Raw genomic sequence first — 13,065 nt, 5'->3', positions numbered from 1 at the left:
ACACCGGAAACACCAGAGAAATTCGGCCTCCAATTGTAAACATAAAAAGTATAGTCCTCACTTACAGTCTTTCTACACAAATTTTGAGCTGTATAAACCTGAATTCCTAATATTTGAAAGCGACCTCAAGTGAAAACTCACTCTAAACTAGATGGTGTTGTAAGTATTATCAGTTTTCTGGTCATTACCCAGATTTCCTGTGGTACCCTCCGTGATTGAAAACGGCTGGAAATGTAGTAAGAATCAAGTTCCTTTTATTTCAAGTGTTTCTTACAAGTTATTTATCATTTCTGGAAACTATAATTGCGTATTTGAAGAGTTTTACCACAATTAGAGAGTTTTCCTACAACTACATACTGGAATCGTCAGCATTTTAACTGATTCACAGAGGAAACACCAGAGAAATTCGGCCTCCATTTGTAAACATAAACTGTATAGTCTTCACTTACAGTCTTTCTACACAAATTTTGAGCTGTATAAACCCGAATTCCTAACATTTGAAAACGAACTCAAGTGACAACTCACCCTAAAATAGACTGAGTTTTAAGTATTATCAGTTTTCTGGTCATGACCCAGCTTTCCCCTGGTAACCTCCGTGATTGAAAACGCCCAGAAATGTAGTAAGAATAAATTTCCTTTCATTTCAAGTGTTTCTTACAAGTTTTTTATCATTTCTGGAAACTATCGTTGCGTATTTGAAGAGTTTTACCACAATTAGAGAGTGTTCCTACAACTATATACTGGAATCGTCAGCATTTTAACTGATTCACACAGAAAACGCTAGAGAAATTAGGCCTCAATTTTAAACATAAACAGTTTATTGCACACTTACAGACTTTCTATACAAATTTTGAGCTGTATAAACCTGAAATCCTAATATTTGAAAGCTAATTCAAGTGAAAACTCTCCGTAAACTACCCGGAGTTGTAAATATTATCAGTTTTCTGGCTATGTCCCACCTTTCCACTGGTAACCTCCGTGATTGAAAACGGCTGGAAATGTAGTAAGAATCTATTTGCTTTTATTTCAAGTGTTTCTTACAAGTTTCTTTATCATTTCTGGAAACTATAATTGCGTATTTGAAGAGTTTTACCACAATTAGAGAGTGTTCCTACAACTACATACTGGAATCGGCAGCATTTTAACTGATTCACAAAGGAAACACCAGAGAAATCGGCCTCCAATTGTAAAAATAAACAGTATAGTCTTCACGTACAGTCTTTCTACACAACTTTTGAGCTGAATAAACCTGAATTCCTAATATTTGAAAGCGAACTCAAGTGAAAACTCACCCTAAACTAGATGGAGTTTTAAGTATTATCAGTTTTCTGGTCATGACCCAGCTTTCCACTGGTAAACTCCGTGATTGAAAACGGCTGGAAATGTAGTAAGAATAAATTTCCTTTCATTTCAAGTGTTTCTTACAAGTTTTTTTTATCATTTCTGGAAGCTACAATTGCGTATTTGAAGAGTTTTACCACAATTAGAGAGTGTTCCTACAACTATATACTGGAATCGGCAACATTTTAAGTGATTCACACAGAAAACACCAGAGAAATTCGGCTTCCAATTGTAAACATAAACTGTATAGTCTTCACTTAGAGTCTTTCTACACAAATTTTGAGCTGTATAAACCTGAATTCGTAAAATTTGAAAGCGAACTCAAGTGAAAACTCACCCTAAAATAGACTGAGTTTTAAGTATTATCAGTTTTCTGGTCATGACCCAGCTTTCCACTGGTAACCTCCGTGATTGAAAACGCCCAAAAATGTAGTAAGAATAAATTTCCTTTCATTTCAAGTGTGTCTTACAAGTTTTTTTTATCATTTCTGGAAACTATAGTTGCGTATTTGAAGAGTTTTACCACAATTAGAGAGTGTTCCTACAACTATATACTGGAATCCGCAGCATTTTAACTGATTCACACAGAAAACGCCAGTAAAATTAGGCCTCAATTTTAAACATAAACAGTATATTGCACACTTACAGTCTTTCTAAACTAATTTTGAGCTGTATAAACCTGAAATCCTAATATTTGAAAGCCAATTCAAGTGAAAACTCTCCCTAAACTAGCCGGAGTTGTAAATATTATCAGTTTTCTGGCTATGTCCCACCTTTCCACTGGTAACCTCCGTGATTGAAAACGGCTGGAAATGTAGTAAGAATCTATTTGCTTTTATTTCAAGTGTTTCTTATAAGTTTCTTATCATTACTGGAAACAATAATTGCGTATTTGAAGAGTTTTACCACAATTAGAGAGTGTTCCTACAACTACATACTGGAATCGGCAGCATTTTAACTGATTCACACAGGAAACACCAGAGAAATTCGGCCTCCAATTATAAACATAAAAAGTATAGTCCTCACTTAGTCTTTCTACACAAATTTTGAGCTGTATAAACCTGAATTCCTAATATTTGAAAGCGACCTCAAGTGAAAACTCACTCTAAACTAGATGGTGTTGTAAGTATTATCAGTTTTCTGGTCATTACCTAGATTTCCTGTGGTACCCTCCGTGATTGAAAACGGCTGGAAATGTAGTAAGAATCAAGTTCCTTTTATTTCAAGCGTTTCTTACAAGTTATTTATCATTTCTGGAAACTATAATTGCGTATTTGAATAGTTTTACCACAATTAGAGAGTTTTCCTACAACTACATACTGGAATCGTCAGCATTTTAACTGATTCACAGAGGAAACACCAGAGAAATTCGGCCTCCATTTGTAAACATAAACTGTATAGTCTTCACTTACAGTCTTTCTACACAAATTTTGAGCTGTATAAACCCGAATTCCTAATATTTGAAAGCGAACTCAAGTGACAACTCACCCTAAAATAGACTGAGTTTTAAGTATTATCAGTTTTCTGGTCATGACCCAGCTTTCCCCTGGTAACCTCCGTGATTGAAAACGGCTAGAAATGTAGTAAGAATAAATTTCCTTTCATTTCAAGTGTTTCTTACAAGTTTTTTATTATTTCTGGAAACTATAATTGCGTATTTGAAGAGTTTTACCACAATTAGAGAGTGTTCCTACAACTACATACTGGAATCGTCAGCATTTTAACTGATTCACACAGGAAACACCAGAGAAATTCGGCCTCCAATTGTAAACATAAACAGTATAGTCCTCACTTACAGTCTTTCTACACAAATTATGAGCTGTATAAACCTGAATTCATAAAATTTGAAAGCGAACTCAAGTGAAAACTCACCCGAAAATAGACTGAGTTTTAAGTATTATCAGTTTTCTGGTCATGACCCAGCTTTCCACTGGTAACCTCCGTGATTGAAAACGCCCAGAAATGTAGTAAGAATAAATTTCCTTTCATTTCAAGTGTTTCTTACAAGTTTTTTTTATCATTTCTGGAAACTATAATTGCGTATATGAAGAGTTTTACCACAATTAGAGAGTGTTCCTACAACTATATGCTGGAATCCGCAGCATTTTAACTGATTCACACAGAAAACGCCAGAAAAATTAGGCCTCAATTTTAAACATAAACAGTATATTGCACACTTACAGTCTTTCTAAACTAATTTTGAGCTGTATAAACCTGAAATCCTAATATTTGAAAGCCAATTCAAGTGAAAACTCTCCCTAAACTAGCCGGAGTTGTAAATATTATCAGTTTTCTGGCTATGTCCCACCTTTCCACTGGTAACCTCCGTGATTGAAAACGGCTGGAAATGTAGTAAGAATCTATTTCCTTTTATTTCAAGTGTGTCTTATAAGTTTTTTATCATTACTGGAAACAATAATTGCGTATTTGAAGAGTTTTACCACAATTAGCGAGTGTTCCTACAACTACATACTGGAATCGGCAGCATTTTAACTGATTCACACAGGAAACACCAGAGAAATTCGGCCTCCAATTGTAAACATAAAATGTATAGTCCTCACTTACAGTCTTTCTACACAAATTTTGAGCTGTATAAACCTGAATTCCTAATATTTGAAAGCGACCTCAAGTGAAAACTCACTCTAAACTAGATGGTGTTGTAAGTATTATCAGTTTTCTGGTCATTACCCAGATTTCCTGTGGTACCCTCCGTGATTGAAAACGGCTGGAAATGTAGTAAGAATCAAGTTCCTTTTATTTCAAGTGTTTCTTACAAGTTATTTATCATTTCTGGAAACTATAATTGCGTATTTGAAGAGTTTTACCACAATTAGAGAGTTTTCCTACAACTACATACTGGAATCGTCAGCTTTTTAACTGATTCACAGAGGAAACACCAGAGAAATTCGGCCTCCATTTGTAAACATAAACTGTATAGTCTTCACTTACAGTCTTTCTACACAAATTTTGAGCTGTATAAACCCGAATTCCTAATATTTGAAAGCGAACTCAAGTGACAACTCACCCTAAAATAGACTGAGTTTTAAGTATTATCAGTTTTCTGGTCATGACCCAGCTTTCCCCTGGTAACCTCCGTGATTGAAAACGGCTAGAAATGTAGTAAGAATAAATTTCCTTTCATTTCAAGTGTTTCTTACAAGTTTTTTATTATTTCTGGAAACTATAATTGCGTATTTGAAGAGTTTTACCACAATTAGAGAGTGTTCCTACAACTACATACTGGAATCGTCAGCATTTTAACTGATTCACACAGGAAACACCAGAGAAATTCGGCCTCCAATTGTAAACATAAACAGTATAGTCCTCACTTACAGTCTTTCTACACAAATTATGAGCTGTATAAACCTGAATTCATAAAATTTGAAAGCGAACTCAAGTGAAAACTCACCCGAAAATAGACTGAGTTTTAAGTATTATCAGTTTTCTGGTCATGACCCAGCTTTCCACTGGTAACCTCCGTGATTGAAAACGCCCAGAAATGTAGTAAGAATAAATTTCCTTTCATTTCAAGTGTTTCTTACAAGTTTTTTTTATCATTTCTGGAAACTATAATTGCGTATATGAAGAGTTTTACCACAATTAGAGAGTGTTCCTACAACTATATGCTGGAATCCGCAGCATTTTAACTGATTCACACAGAAAACGCCAGAAAAATTAGGCCTCAATTTTAAACATAAACAGTATATTGCACACTTACAGTCTTTCTAAACTAATTTTGAGCTGTATAAACCTGAAATCCTAATATTTGAAAGCCAATTCAAGTGAAAACTCTCCCTAAACTAGCCGGAGTTGTAAATATTATCAGTTTTCTGGCTATGTCCCACCTTTCCACTGGTAACCTCCGTGATTGAAAACGGCTGGAAATGTAGTAAGAATCTATTTGCTTTTATTTCAAGTGTGTCTTATAAGTTTTTTATCATTACTGGAAACAATAATTGCGTATTTGAAGAGTTTTACCACAATTAGCGAGTGTTCCTACAACTACATACTGGAATCGTCAGCATTTTAACTGATTCACACAGGAAACACCAGAGAAATTCGGCCTCCAATTGTAAACATAAAATGTATAGTCCTCACTTACAGTCTTTCTACACAAATTTTGAGCTGTATAAACCTGAATTCCTAATATTTGAAAGCGACCTCAAGTGAAAACTCACTCTAAACTAGATGGTGTTGTAAGTATTATCAGTTTTCTGGTCATTACCCAGATTTCCTGTGGTACCCTCCGTGATTGAAAACGGCTGGAAATGTAGTAAGAATCAAGTTCCTTTTACTTCAAGTGTTTCTTACAAGTTATTTATCATTTCTGGAAACTATAATTGCATATTTGAAGAGTTTTACCACAATTAGAGAGTTTTCCTACAACTACATACTGGAATCGTCAGCATTTTAACTGATTCACAGAGGAAACACCAGAGAAATTCGGCCTCCATTTGTAAACATAAACTGTATAGTCTTCACTTACAGTATTTCTACACAAATTTTGAGCTGTATAAACCCGAATTCCTAATATTTGAAAGCGAACTCAAGTGACAACTCACCCAAAAATAGACTGAGTTTTAAGTATTATCAGTTTTCTGGTCATGACCCAGCTTTCCCCTGGTAACCTCCGTGATTGAAAACGGCTAGAAATGTAGTAAGAATAAATTTCCTTTCATTTCAAGTGTTTCTTACAAGTTTTTTATTATTTCTGCAAACTATAATTGCGTATTTGAAGAGTTTTACCACAATTAGAGAGTGTTCCTACAACTACATACTGGAATCGGCAGCATTTTAACTGATTCACAGAGGAAACACCAGAGAAATTCGGCCTCCATTTGTAAACATAAACAGTATAGTCCTCACTTACAGTCTTTCTACACAAATTATGAGCTGTATAAACCTGAATTCATAAAATTTGAAAGCGAACTCAAGTGAAAACTCACCTGAAAATAGACTGAGTTTTAAGTATTATCAGTTTTCTGGTCATGACCCAGCTTTCCACTGGTAAGCTCCGTGATTGAAAACGCCCAGAAATGTAGTAAGAATAAATTTCCTTTCATTTCAAGTGTTTCTTACAAGTTTTTTATCATTTCTGGAAACTATAGTTGCGTATTTGAAGAGTTTTACCACAATTAGAGAGTGTTCCTACAACTATATACTGGAATCGTCAGCATTTTAACTGATTCACACAGAAAACGCTAGAGAAATTAGGCCTCAATTTTAAACATAAACAGTTTATTGCACACTTACAGACTTTCTATACAAATTTTGAGCTGTATAAACCTGAAATCCTAATATTTGAAAGCCAATTCAAGTGAAAACTCTCCGTAAACTACCCGGAGTTGTAAATATTATCAGTTTTCTGGCTATGTCCCACCTTTCCACTGGTAACCTCCGTGATTGAAAACGGCTGGAAATGTAGTAAGAATCTATTTGCTTTTATTTCAAGTGTTTCTTACAAGTTTCTTTATCATTTCTGGAAACTATAATTGCGTATTTGAAGAGTTTTAGCACATTTAGAGAGTGTTCCTACAACTACATACTGGAATCGTCAGCATTTTAACTGATTCACAAAGGAAACACCAGAGAAATCGGCCTCCAATTGTAAAAATAAACAGTATAGTCTTCACGTACAGTCTTTCTACACAACTTTTGAGCTGAATAAACCTGAATTCCTAATATTTGAAAGCGAACTCAAGTGAAAACTCACCCTAAACTAGATGGAGTTGTAAGTATTATCAGTTTTCTGGTCATGACCCAGCTTTCCACTGGTAAACTCCGTGATTGAAAACGGCTGGAAATGTAGTAAGAATAAATTTCCTTTCATTTCAAGTGTTTCTTACAAGTTTTTTTTTATCATTTCTGGAAGCTACAATTGCGTATTTGAAGAGTTTTACCACAATTAGAGAGTGTTCCTACAACTATATACTGGAATCGGCAACATTTTAAGTGATTCACACAGAAAACACCAGAGAAATTCGGCTTCCAATTGTAAACATAAACTGTATAGTCTTCACTTAGAGTCTTTCTACACAAATTTTGAGCTGTATAAACCTGAATTCGTAAAATTTGAAAGCGAACTCAAGTGAAAACTCACCCTAAAATAGACTGAGTTTTAAGTATTATCAGTTTTCTGGTCATGACCCAGCTTTCCACTGGTAACCTCCGTGATTGAAAACGCCCAGAAATGTAGTAAGAATAAATTTCCTTTCATTTCAAGTGTTTCTTACAAGTTTTTTTTATCATTTCTGGAAACTATAATTGCGTATATGAAGAGTTTTACCACAATTAGAGAGTGTTCCTACAACTATATACTGGAATCCGCAGCATTTTAACTGATTCACACAGAAAACGCCAGAAAAATTAGGCCTCAATTGTAAACATAAACAGTATATTGCACACTTACAGTCTTTCTAAACTAATTTTGAGCTGTATAAACCTGAAATCCTAATATTTGAAAGCCAATTGAAGTGAAAACTCTCCCTAAACTAGCCGGAGTTGTAAATATTATCAGTTTTCTGGCTATGTCCCACCTTTCCACTGGTAACCTCCGTGATTGAAAACGGCTGGAAATGTAGTAAGAATCTATTTGCTTTTATTTCAAGTGTTTCTTATAAGTTTCTTATCATTACTGGAAACAATAATTGCGTATTTGAAGAGTTTTACCACAATTAGAGAGTGTTCCTACAACTACATACTGGAATCGGCAGCATTTTAACTGATTCACAAAGGAAACACCAGAGAAATTCGGCCTCCAATTGTAAACATAAAAAGTATAGTCCTCACTTACAGTCTTTCTACACAAATTTTGAGCTGTATAAACCTGAATTCCTAATATTTGAAAGCGACCTCAAGTGAAAACTCACTCTAAACTAGATGGTGTTGTAAGTATTATCAGTTTTCTGGTCATTTCCCAGATTTCCTATGGTACCCTCCGTGATTGAAAACGGCTGGAAATGTAGTAAGAATCAAGTTCCTTTTATTTCAAGTGTTTCTTACAAGTTATTTATCATTTCTGGAAACTATAATTGCGTATTTGAAGAGTTTTACCACAATTAGAGAGTTTTCCTCCAACTACATACTGGAATCGTCAGCATTTTAACTGATTCACAGAGGAAACACCAGAGAAATTCGGCCTCCATTTGTAAACATAAACTGTATAGTCTTCACTTACAGTCTTTCTACACAAATTTTGAGCTGTATAAACCCGAATTCCTAATATTTGAAAGCGAACTCAAGTGACAACTCACCCTAAAATAGACTGAGTTTTAAGTATTATCAGTTTTCTGGTCATGACCCAGCTTTCCCCTGGTAACCTCCGTGATTGAAAACGGCTAGAAATGTAGTAAGAATAAATTTCCTTTCATTTCAAGTGTTTCTTACAAGTTTTTTATTATTTCTGGAAACTATAATTGCGTATTTGAAGAGTTTTACCACAATTACAGAGTGTTCCTACAACTACATACTGGAATCATCAGCATTTTAACTGATTCACACAGGAAACACCAGAGAAATTCGGCCTCCAATTGTAAACATAAACAGTATAGTCCTCACTTACAGTCTTTCTACACAAATTATGAGCTGTATAAACCTGAATTCATAAAATTTGAAAGCGAACTCAAGTGAAAACTCACCCGAAAATAGACTGAGTTTTAAGTATTATCAGTTTTCTGGTCATGACCCAGCTTTCCACTGGTAAGCTCCGTGATTGAAAACGCCCAGAAATGTAGTAAGAATAAATTTCCTTTCATTTCAAGTGTTTCTTACAAGTTTTTTTTATCATTTCTGGAAACTATAATTGCGTATATGAAGAGTTTTACCACAATTAGAGAGTGTTCCTACAACTATATGCTGGAATCCGCAGCATTTTAACTGATTCACACAGAAAACGCCAGAAAAATTAGGCCTCAATTATAAACATAAACAGTTTATTGCACACTTACAGTCTTTCTATACAAATTTTGAGCTGTATAAACCTGAAATCCTAATATTTGAAAGCCAATTCAAGTGAAAACTCTCCCTAAACTACCCGGAGTTGTAAATATTATCAGTTTTCTGGCTATGTCCCACCTTTCCACTGGTAACCTCCGTGATTGAAAACGGCTGGAAATGTAGTAAGAATCTATTTGCTTTTATTTCAAGTGTTTCTTACAAGTTTTTTTTTACCATTTCTGGAAACTATAATTGCGTATTTGAAGAGTTTTACCACAATTAGAGAGTGTTCCTACAACTACATACTGGAATCGTCAGCATTTTAACTGATTCACACAGGAAACACCAGACAAATCGGCCTCCAATTGTAAAAATAAACAGTATAGTCTTCACGTACAGTCTTTCTACACAACTTTTGAGCTGAATAAACCTGAATTCCTAATATTTGAAAGCGAACTCAAGTGAAAACTCACCCTAAACTAGATGGAGTTGTAAGTATTATCAGTTTTCTGGTCATGACCCAGCTTTCCACTGGTAAACTCCGTGATTGAAAACGGCTGGAAATGTAGTAAGAATCTATTTGCTTTTATTTCAAGTGTGTCTTATAAGTTTTTTATCATTACTGGAAACAATAATTGCGTATTTGAAGAGTTTTACAACAATTAGAGAGTGTTCCTACAACTACATACTGGAATCGGCAGCATTTTAACTGATTCACAGAGGAAACACCAGAGAAATTCGGCCTCCATTTGCAAACATAAACTGTATAGTCTTCACTTACAGTCTTTCTACACAAATTTTGAGCTGTATAAACCCGAATTCCTAATATTTGAAAGCGAACTCAAGTGACAACTCACCCTAAAATAGACTGAGTTTTAAGTATTATCAGTTTCCTGGTCATGACCCAGCTTTCCCCTGGTAACCTCCGTGATTGAAAACGGCTAGAAATGTAGTAAGAATAAATTTCCTTTCATTTCAAGTGTTTCTTACAAGTTTTTTATTATTTCTGGAAACTATAATTGCGTATTTGAAGAGTTTTACTACAATTACAGAGTGTTCCTACAACTACATACTGGAATCGTCAGCATTTTAACTGATTCACACAGGAAACACCAGAGAAATTTGGCCTCCAATTGTAAACATAAACAGTATAGTCCTCACTTACAGTCTTTCTACACAAATTATGAGCTGTATAAACCTGAATTCATAAAATTTGAAAGCGAACTCAAGTGAAAACTCACCCGAAAATAGACTGAGTTTTAAGTATTATCAGTTTTCTGGTCATGACCCAGCTTTCCACTGGTAAGCTCCGTGATTGAAAAAGCCCAGAAATGTAGTAAGAATAAATTTCCTTTCATTTCAAGTGTTTCTTACAAGTTTTTTTTATCATGTCTGGAAACTATAATTGCGTATATGAAGAGTTTTACCACAATTAGAGAGTGTTCCTACAACTATATGCTGGAATCCGCAGCATTTTAACTGATTCACACAGAAAACGCCAGAAAAATTAGGCCTCAATTATAAACATAAACAGTTTATTGCACACTTACAGTCTTTCTATACAAATTTTGAGCTGTATAAACCTGAAATCCTAATATTTGAAAGCCAATTCAAGTGAAAACTCTCCCTAAACTACCCGGAGTTGTAAATATTATCAGTTTTCTGGCTATGTCCCACCTTTCCACTGGTAACCTCCGTGATTGAAAACGGCTGGAAATGTAGTAAGAATCTATTTGCTTTTATTTCAAGTGTTTCTTACAAGTTTTTTATCATTACTGGAAACAATAATTGCGTATTTGAAGAGTTTTACAACAATTAGAGAGTGTTCCTACAACTACATACTGGAATCGGCAGCATTTTAACTGATTCACAGAGGAAACACCAGAGAAATTCGGCCTCCATTTGTAAACATAAACTGTATAGTCTTCACTTATAGTCTTTCTACACAAATTTTGAGCTGTATAAACCCGAATTCCTAATATTTGAAAGCGAACTCAAGTGACAACTCACCCTAAAATAGACTGAGTTTTAAGTATTATCAGTTTTCTGGTCATGACCCAGCTTTCCCCTGGTAACCTCCGTGATTGAAAACGGCTAGAAATGTAGTAAGAATAAATTTCCTTTCATTTCAAGTGTTTCTTACAAGTTTTTTATTATTTCTGGAAACTATAATTGCGTATTTGAAGAGTTTTACTACAATTACAGAGTGTTCCTACAACTACATACTGGAATCGTCAGCATTTTAACTGATTCACACAGGAAACACCAGAGAAATTTGGCCTCCAATTGTAAACATAAACAGTATAGTCCTCACTTACAGTCTTTCTACACAAATTATGAGCTGTATAAACCTGAATTCATAAAATTTGAAAGCGAACTCAAGTGAAAACTCACCCGAAAATAGACTGAGTTTTAAGTATTATCAGTTTTCTGGTCATGACCCAGCTTTCCACTGGTAAGCTCCGTGATTGAAAACGCCCAGAAATGTAGTAAGAATAAATTTCCTTTCATTTCAAGTGTTTCTTACAAGTTTTTTTTATCATTTCTGGAAACTATAATTGCGTATATGAAGAGTTTTACCACAATTAGAGAGTGTTCCTACAACTATATGCTGGAATCCGCAGCATTTTAACTGATTCACACAGAAAACGCCAGAAAAATTAGGCCTCAATTATAAACATAAACAGTTTATTGCACACTTACAGTCTTTCTATACAAATTTTGAGCTGTATAAACCTGAAATCCTAATATTTGAAAGCCAATTCAAGTGAAAACTCTCCCTAAACTACCCGGAGTTGTAAATATTATCAGTTTTCTGGCTATGTCCCACCTTTCCACTGGTAACCTCCGTGATTGAAAACGGCTGGAAATGTAGTAAGAATCTATTTGCTTTTATTTCAAGTGTTTCTTACAAGTTTTTTTTTACCATTTCTGGAAACTATAATTGCGTATTTGAAGAGTTTTACCACAATTAGAGAGTGTTCCTACAACTACATACTGGAATCGTCAGCATTTTAACTGATTCACACAGGAAACACCAGACAAATCGGCCTCCAATTGTAAAAATAAACAGTATAGTCTTCACGTACAGTCTTTCTACACAACTTTTGAGCTGAATAAACCTGAATTCCTAATATTTGAAAGCGAACTCAAGTGAAAACTCACCCTAAACTAGATGGAGTTGTAAGTATTATCAGTTTTCTGGTCATGACCCAGCTTTCCACTGGTAAACTCCGTGATTGAAAACGGCTGGAAATGTAGTAAGAATAAATTTCCTTTCATTTCAAGTGTTTCTTACAAGTTTTTTTTATCATTTCTGGAAGCTATAATTGCGTATTTGAAGAGTTTTACCACAATTAGAGAGTGTTCCTACAACTATATACTGGATTCGGCAGCATTTTAAGTGATTCACACAGAAAACACAAGAGAAATTCGGCTTCCAATTGTAAACATAAGTGTATAGTCTTCACTTATAGTCTTTCTACACAAATTTTGAGCCGTATAAACCTGAATTCGTAAAATTTGAAAGCGAACTCAAGTGAAAACTCACCCTAAAATAGACTGAGTTTTAAGTATTATCAGTTTTCTGGTCATGACCCAGCTTTCCACTGGTAACCTCCGTGATTGAAAACGCCCAGAAATGTAGTAAGAATAAATTTCCTTTCATTTCAAGTGTTTCTTACAAGTTTTTTTTATCATTTCTGGAAACTATAATTGCGTATATGAAGAGTTTTACCACAATTAGAGAGTGTTCCTACAACTATATGCTGGAATCCGCAGCATTTTAAC

The sequence above is a fragment of the Myotis daubentonii genome, chromosome X, assembly GCF_963259705.1.
Source record: "Myotis daubentonii chromosome X, mMyoDau2.1, whole genome shotgun sequence".
NCBI lineage: Eukaryota > Metazoa > Chordata > Mammalia > Chiroptera > Vespertilionidae > Myotis > Myotis daubentonii.
Note: the sequence above shows the minus strand (reverse complement) of the source record.